This window comes from Pseudophryne corroboree, chromosome 12, assembly GCF_028390025.1.
Source record: "Pseudophryne corroboree isolate aPseCor3 chromosome 12, aPseCor3.hap2, whole genome shotgun sequence".
NCBI classification, from domain to species: Eukaryota; Metazoa; Chordata; class Amphibia; order Anura; family Myobatrachidae; genus Pseudophryne; species Pseudophryne corroboree.
The window spans coordinates 50583706-50600805 of NC_086455.1; positions in this window are offsets into that span (position 1 = coordinate 50583706).

Genomic DNA, 17100 nt, shown 5'->3' on the forward strand with positions numbered 1-17100 from the left:
AGAAAAAGCCTAACAAGGTTATCCCGACTATGATCCAAGCCAGGAAGGGGGTAATGTCTAAGCATTTCCACCGTATTTGGAAGAAATACGTCTCTTGATGTGAGAGCAGAAAATTTTCTGCGGTGGAATTTCATCTTGGACGTTTCCTGCTTTTTCTGCAGGCAGGTTTGGATGTTGGCCTACGTCTGGGCTCCATAAAAGTCCAGATTTCGGCCTTGTCCATTTTCTTTCAAAAACAATTGGCTTCTCTCCCTGAGGTCCAGACGTTTTTGAAAGGTGTTCTGCACATCCAACCTCCCTTTGTGCCTCCCACGGCACCTTGGGATCTCAATTTGGTGCTGCAGTTCCTCCAATCGGACTGGTTTGAACCGTTACTGGTGGTGGACGTAAAATATCTTACGTGGAAGACCATCACACTGTTGGCCTTGGCGTCAGCAAGACGTGTGTTGGAGCTGGAGGCTTTGTCTCACAAGAGCCCCTACTTAAATTTCCATGAGGACCGAGCTGAACTCAGAACTCATCAGCAATTTCTTCCTAAAGTGGTGTCTGCATTTCACATTAACCAACCTATTGTGGTTCTGATTATCACCGACACTACTACTACTTCAAAGTCTTTGGATGTTGTGAGGGCTTTGAAGGTATATGTAAATAGGACAGTTCGTCACAGGAAATCCAACTCGCTGTTCGTTCTCTATGATCCCAATAAAATTGGGTGTCCTGCTTCAAAGCAGACAATTGCACGCTGGATCAGGCTCAATATCCAGCATGTTTATTCCAATGCAGGTTTGCCGGTTCCAAAATCTGTACAGGCCCACGCGACTAGGTCGGTGGGTTCTTCCTGGGCGGCTGCACAGGGTGTCTCGGCTTTACAGCTCTGCCGAGCGGCTACATGGTCTGGTTCGAACACGTTTGCTAAGTTCTACAAGTTCAATACTTTGGCCTCTGAGGACCTTCAGTTTGGTAAACCAGTTCTGCAGGAACCTCAGCACTCTCCCACCCAGTTTGGGAGCTTTGGTACATCTCCATGGTACTAAATGGAACCCCAGTATACTCTAGGACAGTGGTTCTCAAACTCGGTCCTCAGGACCCCACACAGTGTATGTTTTGCAGGTAACCCAGCAGGTGCACAGGTGTATTCATTATTCACTGACACATTTTAAAAGGTCCACAGGTGGAGCAAATTATTTCACTTGCGATTCTGTGAGGAGACCTGCAAAACATGCACTGTGTGGGGTCCTGAGGACCGAGTTTGAGAACCTGTGCTCTAGGACGTAAGAGAAAATAGGATTTTAATTACCTACCGGTAAATCCTTTTCTCGTAGTCCGTAGAGTATACTGGGCGCCTGCCCAGTGCTTCGTTCTTCCTGCACTGTTACCTGGTTAAGTACTGTTGGTTCAGTTGTTGCTGTTCCTGTTTGAAGTTTGGTTAGCATAGCTTTCCTCTTGTTTGTGTGTGCTGGTTCGGAATCTCACCACTATCCTTTCTCTATCGTCCTAAGTGGATGCTGGGGTTCCTGAAAGGACCATGGGGAATAGCGGCTCCGCAGGAGACAGGGCACAAAAGTAAAGCTTTTACAGGTCAGGTGGTGTGTACTGGCTCCTCCCCCTATGACCCTCCTCCAGACTCCAGTTAGATTTTTGTGCCCGGCCGAGAAGGGTGCAATTCTAGGTGGCTCTCATAAAGAGCTGCTTAGAGAGTTTAGCTTAGGTTTTTTATTTTACAGTGATTCCTGCTGGCAACAGGATCACTGCAACGAGGGACAGAGGGGAGAAGAAGTGAACTCACCTGCGTGCAGGATGGATTGGCTTCTTGGCTACTGGACATGAAGCTCCAGAGGGACGATCACAGGTACAGCCTGGATGGTCACCGGAGCCACGCCGCCGGCCCCCTCACAGATGCTGAAGCAAGAAGAGGTCCAGAATCGGCGGCTGAAGACTCCTGCAGTCTTCTTAAGGTAGCGCACAGCACTGCAGCTGTGCGCCATTTTCCTCTCAGCACACTTCACACGGCAGTCACTGAGGGTGCAGGGCGCTGGGGGGGGGCGCCCTGGGAGGCAAATGTAAACCTTTAAAAAGGCTAAAAATACCTCACATATAGCCCCAGAGGCTATATGGAGATATTTACCCCTGCCTAAATGTACTAAATAGCGGGAGACGAGCCCGCCGGAAAAGGGGCGGGGCCTATCTCCTCAGCACACGGCGCCATTTTCTGTCACAGCTCCGCTGGTCAGGAAGGCTCCCAGGTCTCTCCCCTGCACTGCACTACAGAAACAGGGTATAACAGAGAGGGGGGGCAAAATAAATGGCAATATATTAATATAAAAGCAGCTATAAGGGAGCACTTAATCATAAGGCTATCCCTGTCATATATAGCGCTTTTTGGTGTGTGCTGGCAGACTCTCCCTCTGTCTCCCCAAAGGGCTAGTGGGTCCTGTCTTCGTATAGAGCATTCCCTGTGTGTCTGCTGTGTGTCGGTACGTGTGTGTCGACATGTATGAGGACGTTATTGGTGTGGAGGCGGAGCAATTGCCAAATATGAGGATGTCACCTTCTAGGGGGTCGACACCAGAATGGATGCCTTTATTTGTGGAATTACGGGATAGCGTCAACTCGCTTAAGCAGTCGTTTGCCGACATGAGGCGGCCGGACACTCACTTAGTGCCTGTCCAGGCGCCTCAAACACCGTCAGGGGCTGTAAAACGCCCCTTGCCTCAGTCGGTCGACACAGACCCAGACACAGGCACTGATTCCGGTAGTGAAGGTGACGAATCAACCGTATTTTCCAAAAGGGCCACACGTTATATGATTTTGGCAATAAAGGAGATGTTACATTTAGCTGATACTACAGGTACCACTAAACAGGGTATTATGTGGGGTGTGAAAAAACTACCAGTAGTTTTTACCGAATCAGAAGTATTAAATGACGTGTGTGATGAAGCGTGGGGTGCCCCGATAAAAAACTGCTAATTTCAAAGAAGTTATTGGCTTTATACCCTTTCCCGCCAGAGGTTAGGGAGCGCTGGGAAACACCTCCTAGGGTGGACAAAGCGCTAACACGCTTATCAAAACAAGTGGCGTTACCCTCTCCTGAGACGGCCGCACTTAAAGATCCATCAGATAGGAGGATGGAAAATATCCAAAAAGGTATATACACACATGCAGGTGTTATACTACGACCAGCTATTGCGACTGCCTGGATGTGCAGTGCTGGGGTAGTTTGGTCAGAGTCCCTGATCGAAAATATTGATACCCTGGACAGGGACAATATTTTACTGTCGTTAGAACAAATAAAGGATGCATTTCTTTATATGCGTGATGCACAGAGAGATATCTGCACACTGGCATCACGGGTAAGTGCTATGTCCATTTCGGCCAGAAGAGCTTTATGGACACGACAGTGGACAGGCGATGCGTAGAGGAGTTATTTGGGGTCGGTCTATCGGATTTGGTGGCCACGGCTACGGCCGGGAAATCCACCTTTCTACCTCAAGTCACTCCCCAACAGAAAAAGGCACCGACCTTTCAACCGCAGCCTTTTCGTTCCTTTAAAAATAAGAGAGCAAAGGGCTATTCATATCTGCCACGAGGCAGAGGACGAGGGAAGAGACAGCAACAGGCAGCTCCTTCCCAGGAACAGAAGCCCTCCCCGGCTTCTACAAAAGCCTCAGCATGACGCTGGGGCTTCGCAAGCGGACTCGGGGGCGGTAGGCGGTCGTCTCAAGAATTACAGCGCGCAGTGGGCTCACTCGCAGGTAAATCCCTGGATCCTGCAGATAATATCTCAGGGGTACAGGTTGAAATTAGAGACAGAGCCACCTCGCCATTTCCTGAAGTCTGCTTTACCAACGTCCCCCTCAGAAAGGGAGACGGTTTTGGAAGCCATTCACAAGCTGTATTCTCAGCAGGTGATAGTCAAGGTACCTCTTCTACAACAAGGGAAGGGGTATTATTCCACTCTTTTTGTGGTACCGAAGCCGGATGGCTCGGTAAGGCCTATTCTAAATCTGAAGTCCTTGAACCTGTACATAAAGAAGTTCAAGTTCAAGATGGAGTCACTCAGAGCAGTGATAGCGAACCTGGAAGAAGGGGACTTTATGGTATCCTTGGACATCAAGGATGCGTATCTCCACGTTCCAATTACCCCTCACACCAGGGGTACCTCAGGTTCGTTGTACAAAACTGTCACTATCAGTTTCAGACGCTGCCGTTTGGTTTGTCCACGGCACCTCGGGTCTTTACAAAGGTAATGGCCGAGATAATATTTCTTCTTCGAAGAAAAGGCGTATTAATTATCCCATACTTGGACGATCTCCTAATAAGGGCAAGGTCCAGAGAACAGCTAGAGATGGGTTTAGCACTATCTCGAGAGGTGCTAAAGCAGCACGGATGGATTCTGAATATTCCAAAATCCCAATTAATGCCGACAACTCGTCTGCTGTTCCTGGGGATGATTCTGGACACAGTTCAGAAAAGGTTTTTCTTCCCGAAGAAAAAGCCAAGGAGTTATCTGACCTGGTCAGGAACCTCCTAAAACCAGGAAAGGTGTCTGTACATCAATGCACAAGAGTCCTGGGAAAAAATGGTAGCTTCTTACGAAGCAATCCCTTTCGGCAGATTCCATGCAAAGGGATCTGTTGGACAAATGGTCAGGGTCGCATCTTCAGATGCACCTGCGGATAACCCTGTCGCCGAGGACAAGGGTATCCCTTCTGTGGTGGTTGCAGGAGGCTCATCTATTGGAGGGCCGCAGATTCGGCATGCAGGATTGGATCCTGGTGACCACGGGTGCCAGCCAGAGAGGCTGGGGAGCAGTCACACAGGGAAGAAATTTCCAGGGAGTGTGGTCGAGCCTGAAAAAGTCTCTTCACATAAGCATTCTGGAACTAAGAGCAATCTACAATGCTCTAAGCCAGGCGGAACCTCTGCTTCAAGGAAGACCGGTGTTGATCCAGTCGGACAACATCACGGCAGTCGCCCATGTAAACAGACAGGGCGGCACAAGAAGCAGGAGGGCAATGGCAGAAGCTGCCAGGATCCTTCGCTGGGCGGAGAATCACGTGATAGCACTGTCAGCAGTATTCATCCCGGGCGTGGACAACTGGGAAGCAGACTTCCTCAGCAGACACGACCTTCACCCGGGAGAGTGGAGACTTCATCCAGAAGTTTTCCACATGCTATTAAACCGTTGGGTAAAACCAATGGTGGACATGATGGCGTCTCGCCTCAACAAAACACTGGACAGGTATTGCGCCAGGTCAAGAGATCCGCAGGCAATAGCTGTGGACGCGCTGGTAACACCTTGGGTGTACCAGTCGGTATATGTGTTTCCTCCTCTGCCTCTCATACCAAAGGTATTGAGGATTATACGGCAAAGTGGAGTAAGACTAGTGGCTCCGGATTGGCCAAGAAGGACTTGGTACCCGGAACTTCAAGAGATGGTCACGGACGATCCGTGGCCTCTACTTCTGAGAAGGGACCTGCTTCAGCAGGGTACTTGTCTTTTTCAAGACTTACCGCGGCTGCGTTTGACGGCATGGCGTTTGAATGCCAGATCCTAAAAGGAAAAGGCATTCCAGAAGAAGTCATTCCTACCTTGATAAAGGCAAGGAAGGAAGTCACCGCGAAGCATTATCGCCGTATTGGCGAAAATGTTGCGTGGTGCGAGCAGCGGAGTGCTCCGATGGAGGAATTTCAACTGGGTCGTTTTCCTACATTTCCTGCAATCAGGATTGTCTATGGGTCTCAAATTGGGATCTATTAAGGTTCAAATTTCGGCCCTATCAATATTCTTCCAAAAAGAATTGGCCTCAGTCCCTGAGGTCCAGATTTTTATCAAAGGAGTACTGCATATACAGCCTCCTGTGGTGCCTAAGGTGGCACCGTGGGATCTAAATGTAGTTTTAGATTTCCTCAAATCAAATTGGTTTGAACCACTAAAGAAGGTGGATTTGAAATATCTCACATGGAAAGTGACTATGTTACTGGCCCTGGCTTCGGCCGGGAGAGTATCTGAACTGGCGGCTTTGTTTTATAAAAGCCCTTATTTAATTTTCCATTCGACATAGGGCAGAGCTGCGGACGCGTCCGCATTTTCTCCCTAAGGTGGTATCAGCGTTTCACCTGAACCAGCCTATTGTAGTGCCTGCGGCTACAGACGACTTGAAGGACTCCAAGTTGTTGGACGTTGTCAGAGCCTTAAAAATATACATTAAAGGACGGCTGGAGTCAGAAAATCTGACTCGCTGTTTATACTGTATGCACCCAACAAGTTGGGTGCACCTGCTTCTAAGCAGTCGATTGCTCGTTGGATTTGTAACAAAATTCAACTTGTACATTCTGTGGCAGGCCTGCCACAGCCTAAATCTGTTAAGGCCCATTCCGCAAGGAAGGTGGGCTCATCTTGGGCGGCTGCCCGAGGGGTCTCGGCATTACTACTCTGCCGAGCAGCTACGTGGTCAGGGGAGAACACGTTTGTAAATTTTTACAAATTTGATACCCTGGCAAAGGAGGACCTGGAGTTCTCTCATTCGGTGCTGCAGAGTCATCCGCACTCTCCCGCCCGTTTGGGAGCTTTGGTATAATCCCCATGGTCCTTTCAGGAACCCCAGCATCCACTTAGGACGATAGAGAAAATAAGAATTTACTTACCGATAATTCTATTTCTCGGAGTCCGTAGTGGATGCTGGGCGCCCATCCCAAGTGCGGATTATCTGCAATACTTGTACATAGTTATTGTTAACTAATTCGGGTTATTGTTTAGGAAGCCATCTTTCAGAGGCTCCTCTGTTATCATACTGTTAACTGGGTTTAGATCACAAGTTGTACGGTGTGATTGGTGTGGCTGGTATGAGTCTTACCCGGGATTCAAAATCCTCCCTTATTGTGTACGCTCGTCCGGGCACAGTACCTAACTGGAGTCTGGAGGAGGGTCATAGGGGGAGGAGCCAGTACACACCACCTGACCTGTAAAAGCTTTACTTTTGTGCCCTGTCTCCTGCGGAGCCGCTATTCCCCATGGTCCTTTCAGGAACCCCAGCATCCACTACGGACTCCGAGAAATAGAATTATCGGTAAGTAAATTCTTATTTTATATCCTTCTCTCAAAGTATGTCTGTCTCCTCGGGCACAGATTCCTAGACTGAGTCTGGTAGGAGGGGCATAGAGGGAGGAGTCAGCCCACACTATCAAATTCTTAAAGTTCCCATGGGTCCTAGTGGACCCGCCTATACCTTATGGTACTAAATGGAACCCCAGTTTCCTCTACGGCCTACGAGAAAAGGATTTACCGGTAGGTAATTTAAATCCTATTTTGGATCTTCTTTTATAATATGGCACATAATGATCTATTGGTTTGACTTAGAGATGGATTCAATTGGGGGAATTCAAATGTTTGAAAAGTCGGTTGGGTGTCTGTTTTTTTTCCCTGTCTGTTATATAGCAAAAAACAGACAACCAACTGACTTTTCAAATAATTGAATATTCTCCACAGTAAGTGCAAAAGATGCGGCTGCTCTGCAAAATATGCTAATGCTGCCGGAGGCATCTTGTGATAATATGCCTCCAAAGGCACAGCATCTGGTCACTCTGTGTGAACGTTGGCCACCTAGCTAACCCTCATTTTACCCAGGATGGCTACGAATTCACGTTGCTTCCACTGTCCTCAGCAGTCCCACAATACACCTTTGTTTTGGTAAATGCTTCCCATAGCTGCACCTAAATGGCCACAGCCTGCCAATCATACTGAGGCTCAGGGAACACTCTGTACATGCCCAGAATGAGTCCTATGCATGCGTAGTACAAAGCACATCAGAGAAACACGTATTCCATGGTCTTGCGCATATATCTTTGTTAGGCCCTGTGTGTTTCCGGGCAGTGGCAATGCAGGAACTGTGTGTAAATGTCTTTTTCCAGAATTCTCACACAAGCTGATGGAAATTTTCCATGATTTACAATCATTTTAGTCTTGTTTGATAAAGAGAACAGATTACAGGGCATGGCCAAACGTCTGAGGACACCTGACACCTCACACCCATGTGAGTTTGTTGAAGATCCAAACTTATGGAAATTACTGTGAAGTTGGTCAAACTTTTGCTACATAAAAGCTCCCAGCCCTCGGGGATGACTTCCCACTAGATAATATGGCTGCAGCAACACACATCTTATGTTCAGCTACAAGATTATCGAGGGTGGGGCACTGATCAGGCTTGTAATCAGTGTACCAATTCTTCCTGTTGTGTCCGTTGAGGTGAGGTGTCTGTGCAGGCCAATCAAACTCTTAGGATTATGGGGCAGATGTATTAACCTGGAGAAGGCATAAGGAAGTGATAAACCAGTGATATGTGTAAGGTGATAAAGGCACCAGGCAATCAGATCCTAACTGTTAATTTACATATTGAAACCGATTGGCTGGTGCCTTTATCACTTTGCACATATCACTGGTTTACCACTTCCTTATGCCTTCTCCAGGTTAATACATCTGCTCCTGTATTTGCTAAAGTGCCGATTTATAGAAGTGGAGATGTTACTAATAGCATTAGCAATCAACCAGATTCTACTTTTACTTTATCTAGCAACCTCTACAAGACAATAGCTAGAATCTGATTGGTTACTATGTACATTGTGTCCTGGTGCATTGTTGTGAGGATACAGGAAATGGTCTTTCTCCAACTATTGCCACAGGTCTCCCATAGCCGGAGACCTGAAAACCGGAATATTCGGCCCTGTAGTGACTGCATGAGGTCACTCTTTTCATGGACCAATGACAGCCAATGGTGGAACAGCTTTACCCTCACTGTTGGCCCACAGCCAACCCCCTCCCCAGCACACCGCCGGTCCTGCCACGGCTCTCCACCAACAGGTATTCCAAAATCTGGTAAAATACCATATCTGGCATGCTCCTGGTCCCAAGCATTCCAGGTATGGGAGACTCAATCTGTATTCCTTTCTCTAAAATAGTGGGTCCCAAACTCTGCCCTCAAGGACCCTCAACAGTTCACGTTTTCCAGGTCACCAAGAGTTGCAGAGGTGTAGTCATTACTCAGACACACATTAAAAGATCCACAGCTGGAGTTAATTATTTCATTTGTGTTTTTGTGAGGAGACTCGGAAATTGTGAACTGTTGGGGGTCCTTGAGCACAGGGGGGGGGGGCAGATGTATTAACCTGGAAAAGGCATAAGGAAGTAATAAACCAGTGATAAATGCAAAGTGATAAACACACCAGCCAGTCAGCTCCCATATGTAAATTAACAGTTAGGTGGTGATTGGCTGGTGCATTATCACCTTGCACTTAACACTGCTTTATCACTTCCTTATGCCTTCTAATTGTTAATACATCTATCCCAGAGTTTGGGAACCACTGCTCTAGAATGTCATTGTATGCTGTAGCATTAACATTTTCTTTTGCTGGAACTAAGGGGCCCAGACTGTTGTTCCTCATCCACCGACACCAGAGGTTCTCAAACTCTGTCCTCTGGGGCCCATACAGTGCATGTTTTGCAGGTCTCCTCACAGAATCGCAAGTGAAATAATTAGCTCCACCTGTGGACCTTTTAAAATGTGTCAGTGAGTAATTAATACACCTCTGCACCTGCTGGGTTACCTGCAAAACATGCACTGTGTGGGCTCCCGAGGACCAAGTTTGAGAACCTCTGACCTACACAATTTGTTGCTGGGGTACTCCTAGATTAGGCCTGCCCAACCTGTGGCTCTCCAGCTGCTGTTAAACTTCACAACACAGCATGCCTTGCCACAGTTTTATCATTCCCTGTAGCAAAATTGTGTCAGGGCACGATGGGACTTGTAGTTTCTCCACAGATAGAGAGCCACAGGTTGGCCAGGCTTGTCCTAGATGTTTCCTCTTAACACCTAAAGGTGATTGGGTGCAGTGTAAATAAAGCTGTGTGATTGCTTGACACTGGAAGACAACCACGTATTATTAAATGGGGGAGATTCAAATGTTTGAAAAGTCAGTTGGGAGTCAGATTGGAAAAAACAAATAGACAGGAAAAAACAGACACCCAACTGACTTTTCTAACATTTGAATCTCCCCCTTAGTGTTGCAGGATTCCACCAATAGGTCAGTAAGTTAGTTATTGAGCTAAACTGGTTAGTACAGTGGTTCCCAAACTTGGTCCTCAAGGCACCCTAACAGCAAATTTTAAGGATTTCCGTGCTTGAGCACAGATGATTAAATCAAATGGACTGAAGTACTAATTAAGTCACCTTTGCTCTATAGCATGGATAGCCATTAAAACCGGGACTGTTAGGGTGTCTTGAGTACCGTGGTTGGGAATGCCTGCTCTATACCATTGATAGCCATTAAAACTGGGATTATTAGGGTGACTTGAGGAGTGAGGAACCTCTGGGTTAGTCAATACTTGGGTTGGATTCTGTCAGAGGTAGAATGGCTAAGGGGGTAATAGGGATATTTCAACAATTATATTGACATTTCTTAATGTAGATGCCTTAATATGAAATTGCTGCGTAGGGTAGATCTACATATTCAGCAGCTTTGTGGTTTCTGAAAATGAAATCCAACATAAGACATGTTTTCCCTTGTCATCTGTCGTTTCCAAGAACTAATTAAAGTAAATTGCTCATGTACAACAAATTTAAGTTTCACCAGTATGTTAATTTACAGTGGATTACAGCTATGGGATCCATTATACTAGTAGGATGTGAGCTGAGACTTGTAAGTGCAGTTAGCTGGAAGCTGTAACAACAGGTAGAGTTAGCGACAGTTGCAGAGTTGTATAGAAATTACACAGCTGTGAGCCATAGACTACACTGTATTAAGGAAAGAATAGTGTGTGTGTGTGTGTGTTAGTGTTATCTTGAGATACACAATATAACCCCACTGTGGTCCATATGCTCTCCAGCCATGTCCAGGCAAAAGAAAACAAGCACAAACCAGCTCCGTGTGTCGTGAGCGACCGAAATGCCTACTTAATGGACCTGCCCCTGGTGGAAGAAGGATCTCAAGAGGCTCCCCTACAAGTCCACTTTACCTCGTCTTGACATCTGCTTTAAGGAAAGGTCTCCTGTACTCTGAGGACTGCACACCAGCTGCATTGCACTAATTGGGGACACTTAGTACACTCTCTCTATAATGCTAACACTGCTCCACTGGTGGGCGCCCAACGGAGCTCCGTTTGGGACACAGGAACACACAGCCTACCCCCTATATACATTGCTACCCCATCCTCTTCCAAGTTCTTCAGCCCCCACCATATATTGCCACCTATACCCCTCCATATAGTGCCCCTATATACAGGGTACCCCACACCATATACTGCTCCCACCATATGCCAAATATTCTGCATCCCCCTCCTCCATATACTATGCTGCAACCCCAGATTACTTGCCTTCCTGAGACTCTGTAACACGTAGCAGCAGTAACCAGGAAATGGATGCAGAAACCACCAGATGGTCCCGCAGTGCTCAGAGCGGAGGCACCAGGGACACGTGGCCGTAAGGGGTGAGTCTGTATGGGGTGAGCAGTGCGGTGACTGGGAGGAGGAAAGGTCGATGAAACGGGTGAAGAGGAGGCAGGTAACTGTCTCGGCTGCTTTATATATACTGCATGCTGGAGGAGGGGTGGGGTTCTGTGTTCGCCCCTCCCACACCCCGCACAGGCCATGCCCAGACCCGTCTGACCAGTTGCTGGTGGCTACTGGTGTCCTCTCCTCTAACCAGTAGCGGATCTTGCCACGGGCAAGCAGGACTTTTGTCCGGGGCGCCGCCTTCCGGAGGGCGCCGCACCATGGCAAGATCCGCTACTGCTGTGCAGCTCGCTGGTTCCCCGCTGTGAAGGGAAATAGATGCTATGCGTCTAGTTTCCCTTCGTGGAGAGGACCTTTGCTGTGCGGTGCGCAATGATGTCATCGCGCACAGCATTGTGGGACTGACACAGACGCTAGGGGTTATAATTGACCTCTAGTGTCTGTCTATGCCAGATCCGAGGAGAGAAGCGGCGCCGGCCGAGGTCTGCAGCGATCGGGAATCAGGAGCGGGGATAGTAAGTATTTTTTTTTTTAATCTCTTTCAGCGGCACTACTCTACTGTACAGGGGGTGTAACTGTATGAAGCCACGCCCCTATTTCCCACCCGGGGCGCAAAAAGGGCTAGAACCGGCCCTGCCTCTAACCCCAGACTGGGCGGGAGCCATTGGCGATTTTATAATGGGTAAAGTGTGTGCGGTGCACACGGGCTCCTGGGTCCAGAGGGGCCCACACCGCACACTCTGCGCTAATTTCTCCTATACTTACCTTTCCAGAGTCCATGGCTGACCATGTGTGGGCCCCCTCCTCTCCCGTAGCCGTCGTGCCGCTGCTAGTGCACTGACCACCAGAGACTCTGGCACAGTGCCAGAGTCTACAGCGCATGTGCAGGACTCCGAAAAAATGGCGTGGCAGCACTCAGAGCGCTAGCAGCGGCGCGACGAGGAGGGGGCCCACACACGAAGTCTGCACATGGGTCCCCTCCTCTCTAGAGACGCCCCTGGCAGGAGCTGTGCTAGGGCTGGTGAGCTTACATGTGCCAGTACTGGTGTATATAGTGCAGCATCATTATAGACTGCCCATGACAAATATGCATTGCACATTATATATAAGGCTAATACTACACACACACTCAGCACGACAGAGGCACGGCTTCCATCAGCAGGACTTCCAGAAACCTGGCAACTCCTGTGTGAGTAGCAACCACCGCCCCCTATAATCTGGCCCTGGTGTCTGTCATTTTGACAGGCTTTTAACTAGTTCATAATGGAAATGCATTCAATTAGAGCAAGAACTGGCCATCTGAATTACACCAAAACGTTCCTCTATAATTAACCACTAAGGGGGACATGTACTAAGCAGTGATAAAAGTAAAGAAGTGAGCCAGTGGAGAAGTTGTCCATAACAACCAATCAGCTGCTCTGTATACTTTCATAGTATGCAAATTCTAAATGTTATGTCAATGAGGATTGGTTGCTATGGGCAACTTCTCCACTGGCTCACTTATCCACTTTTATCACTGCTTATTACATGTCCCCCTTAGTCTAAGTCTACAGTTAAAGCTGAATGAGGAGAGCATCACAATTATCTGTACAGTGTATACAGAGTAAGATATTTTAATTTCGAAGCAACAGACATTCAATCACTAATAATAATAAGCTTAGAAGAGCCCGTTAGCCAGAGCTGCACATTGATGGTCATTCCGAGTTGATCGCTCGCTAGCTGTTTTTAGCAGCCGTGTAAACGCTAGGCCGCCGACCTCTGGGAGTGTATTTTAGCTTAGCAGAAGTGCGAACGAAGGGATCGCAGAGCGGCTACAAAAAAAAATTGTGCAGTTTCAGAGTAGCTTCAGACCTACTCAGCTCTTGCGATCACTTCAGACCATTCAGTTCCTGATTTGACGTCACAAACACGCCCTGCGTTCGCCCAGCCACGCCTGCGTTTTTCCTGGCACACCTGGCTTTTTCCGAACACTCCCTGAAAACGGTCAGTTGACACCCAGAAACGCCCACTTCCTGTCAATCACTCTGCGGCTGCCTGTGCGACTGAAAAGCTTCGCTAGACCTTGTGTAAAACTACATAGTTCAATGTAATAGTACGCCGCACGTGCACATTGCGCCGCATGCGCAGAACTGCCGTTTTTTTGCCTCATCGCTGCACAGCAAACGAATGCATCTAGCGATCAGCTCGGAATGACAACCCTTGTACAGGTTTGTATGTTTAGTTGTGCAGTAAGTACAAATCGTGTGTGTATAAGTAAACAGGAGCTCTTGTATGAACACAATAATGCTTCTCTTTCAAGGTATACACTACTGATCGGGATGCATTCAATATCCTGGCGCTCAGCATAGCGGCGCCGGGATACCGACACCTAGGGAGAATAACGCACACCACCAAGCCCGCAAGGGGCTCTTATGCGCTCGCCCCGCTGCCGGCATTCCAGCATCCCGCGGTCGGGATTCTGACAGCCGGGATGACGGGCGCTGGTATATAGATACCAACCCCACTGATCTATACCATAGGTTCTCAAACATGAACTGTCTGGTATCCTAAGGACTTAGGGGGTAATTCAGACCTGATCGCTAGGCTGCGTTTTCTCACAGCCTGCGATCAGGTCTGAACTGCGCATATGTATGCACCGCAATGCACAGGCGTGACGGACCGCAGCAACAAGGATCGATGCATGGCGCGAAAAAAGCGATCGCAAGGTGACTGACAGGAAGAAGCCGTTTGTGGGTGCAACCTGACCGTTTTCAGATAGTGTCTGGAAAAACGCAGGCGTGTCCAAGCGTTGGAATGGAGGGTGTCTGTTGTCAATTCTGGTCCTGGGCTGCGCAGAGACTGCACAAGATCTGTTTGTGCAGCTCTGCTACACATGCGATCGCACACTTGCACAGCTAAAATATACTCCCCCAGTGGGCGGCGACTATCCGATCACAGGGCTGCAAAAATCGCTGCCCAGCGATCAGATCTGAATTAGGCCCATAGTTTGAGAACCACTGAGCTATACTTTTACTGAAACAACATTTGGGATGATTGCTGTTTTTTCTGAACTAAACCTTTACACTATGAGGCCTGGATTCCTGTGCCCGTACAAGGCCTGCTTCTATTTTGACCAAACTACTTAATTTACTATATGTGGCACCAGCGGTACAAGTTTGCGGGTACGGGTAGGTACGGCGTACCCTTAAGAATTTAGCTGTGGGTACGCCGTACCCACGCCGATGGACCGCCGCTCCTCGCCACTCCGTCCCTCCCTCCGCTGCTGACCGCCGCTGATGCGAGGGGAGGAGAGCGCAGCCTGTGCCTCTCCTGCCCCTCAGTGTCTTCGTTCAATTCAGCGCCGCCCGTGAGCCAATCAGGCCTCGCGGACCGGCAGCCAAGGCTGCCGGACCGCGAGCTGTGATTGGCTTACGGATCGGCGCTGAATTGAACGAAGACGCCCGCACCCACCGGAGACTGAGGGGCAGGATAGGCGCACACACACACAGGACAGCAGCAGCGATGAGCAGGGGGGGGTATGTACACCTGGCACTGGGGGCATATCTGGCACTAGGGGGACATGTGTATCTGGCACTGGGGGGGCATCTGGCACTAGGGGGACATGTGTATCTGGCACTGGGGGCATATCTGGCACTGGGGGCATGTGTATCTGGCACTGGGGGCATATCTGGTACTGGGGGGACATGTGTATCTGACACTGTGGCCATATCTGGCACTGCGGGGACATGTGTATCTGGCACTGGGGGCATATCTGACACTGAGGGCATACCTGGCACTGGGGGGGCATGTGTATCTGGCACTGGGGGGCATATCTGGTACTGTGGGGGCATTTGTGTATCTGGCACTGTGAGGCAATGTGTATCTGGCACTGTGAGGCAATGTATATCTGGCATTCTGGGGGGAATTTGTGTATCTGGCCCTGTGGGGCAATGTATATCTGGCACTGTGGGGCAACGTGTATCTGGCACTATTGGGGTCATATGTGTATCTGCCCCTCCCCCATATGTGTATCACGCCCCCATTTTCATTGACCACGCCCATGTGGCATTTGGCCAGACCCATTTTTTGGCGCGCGCACACAGTACCTGTAAGACATTTTTTCTACTTGCACCACGGTGTGGCCCTTAACTGTTATCTTTATTTATATATAATCTGATATAGTATTGTTTAAATTGAAAATAAACTTTTTTATAGACTTATGTAGAGTAACAGAAAATTGTATACTATTTATTGGCTTTACACTTTTAATTAATCTGTGTCCCTATCCCAATGTCCCTTTTCGTTGTTCCTCCATATACAAATCATGCATAAGTATTGTTTTGGTTTGGGGTCTTACCTCTCTGCATTGGGGTTAGTATTCACTGTCTGAAGATAGGAGCGGAGCAGCTACCATCAGCCTAGGGATGAGTGTTCAGAGATGGGGCAGTGTGGAGTTCGAAGCTTAATTAAGTGCCTCAGTTGGTGTATATTGGATTTATTTAATATTTGCACTAGAAAGAGACTTATTTACACAATTTTCTGAAGTTCTGCGTAACTTTTTCATGTACTGGTTTCCTTGCCTAGTGGTACACCATCTCACACCAACAGTATGTTCTAGCTCTCTTCTCATAGCACTGAGGCAACAGGCAGGCTTGGACTGGCCCACAGGTGTACAGGGGAAACCACCGGTGGGCCCCACTGCCTGGGGCCCCACCTTCTGCTTTAATGATCAGGTTCCAGACTGTGTACTTGAATTATACATTATACATATGTTACCTTATACAGGACTATGGTGCATCTTCTACAGTGCATTGCTGTTATTAATCTGGTACATTATCATGCATGCAGCAGCTGAATTTAATGAAGGGGCCCAGATGTTGCACTCTGTAATGGTTAGTCAAACCAATGTGGTGACAACCATCTGCAGATTGGCCACACCGCTAAACATGGGCCCCATTCCACTGCATTCCCCCGGTGGGCCCTACATGCCCCAGTCCAACACTGGCAACAGGTACAGTTTATCAGTGGTTAGTGATTAATCTGAACTTAAAGGTGCAATAATGAGTGTTACTCATATGCTAAAACCATTTTACAAAGCTTATTTATTTGTGTAAATGTACAACTCATTACAGACTACAAAACCTCAGTGTAGGACGTAAACTTTGTATCATAACTATAATGTCTAAGCTAACGTGTATTTCACTCAAACCTAGGCACACATGTTATCCAATGACATGTACGTCTCAGAACATAAATATAAGTGTTATGGGCTATATCCTGCTATTTCCCTTTTTTCTCTTAGATTCTAGAATACACAGTTCAGTGATCAGCACTCATTGCTAAAGCATAAATGGTAGGTACCCTCCGGGAGATACTGTACGATGCATAGTACCACAAATACAGATTCCAAATGTCGGCGGCACTCATCAATACAGCAAGTCTAATCTGGAAAATGTATTCCAACGTTTCAGATCCGTTTATTTTTGGATCTTTTATCAAGGATCAATCCTTGATAAAAGATTAAAAAAATAAGCGGATCTGAAACGTTGGAATATATTTTATACTTGCTTACTTTATTGATGGGAACATGAGCAACATGTTGAAAAAAAACCCAAAAT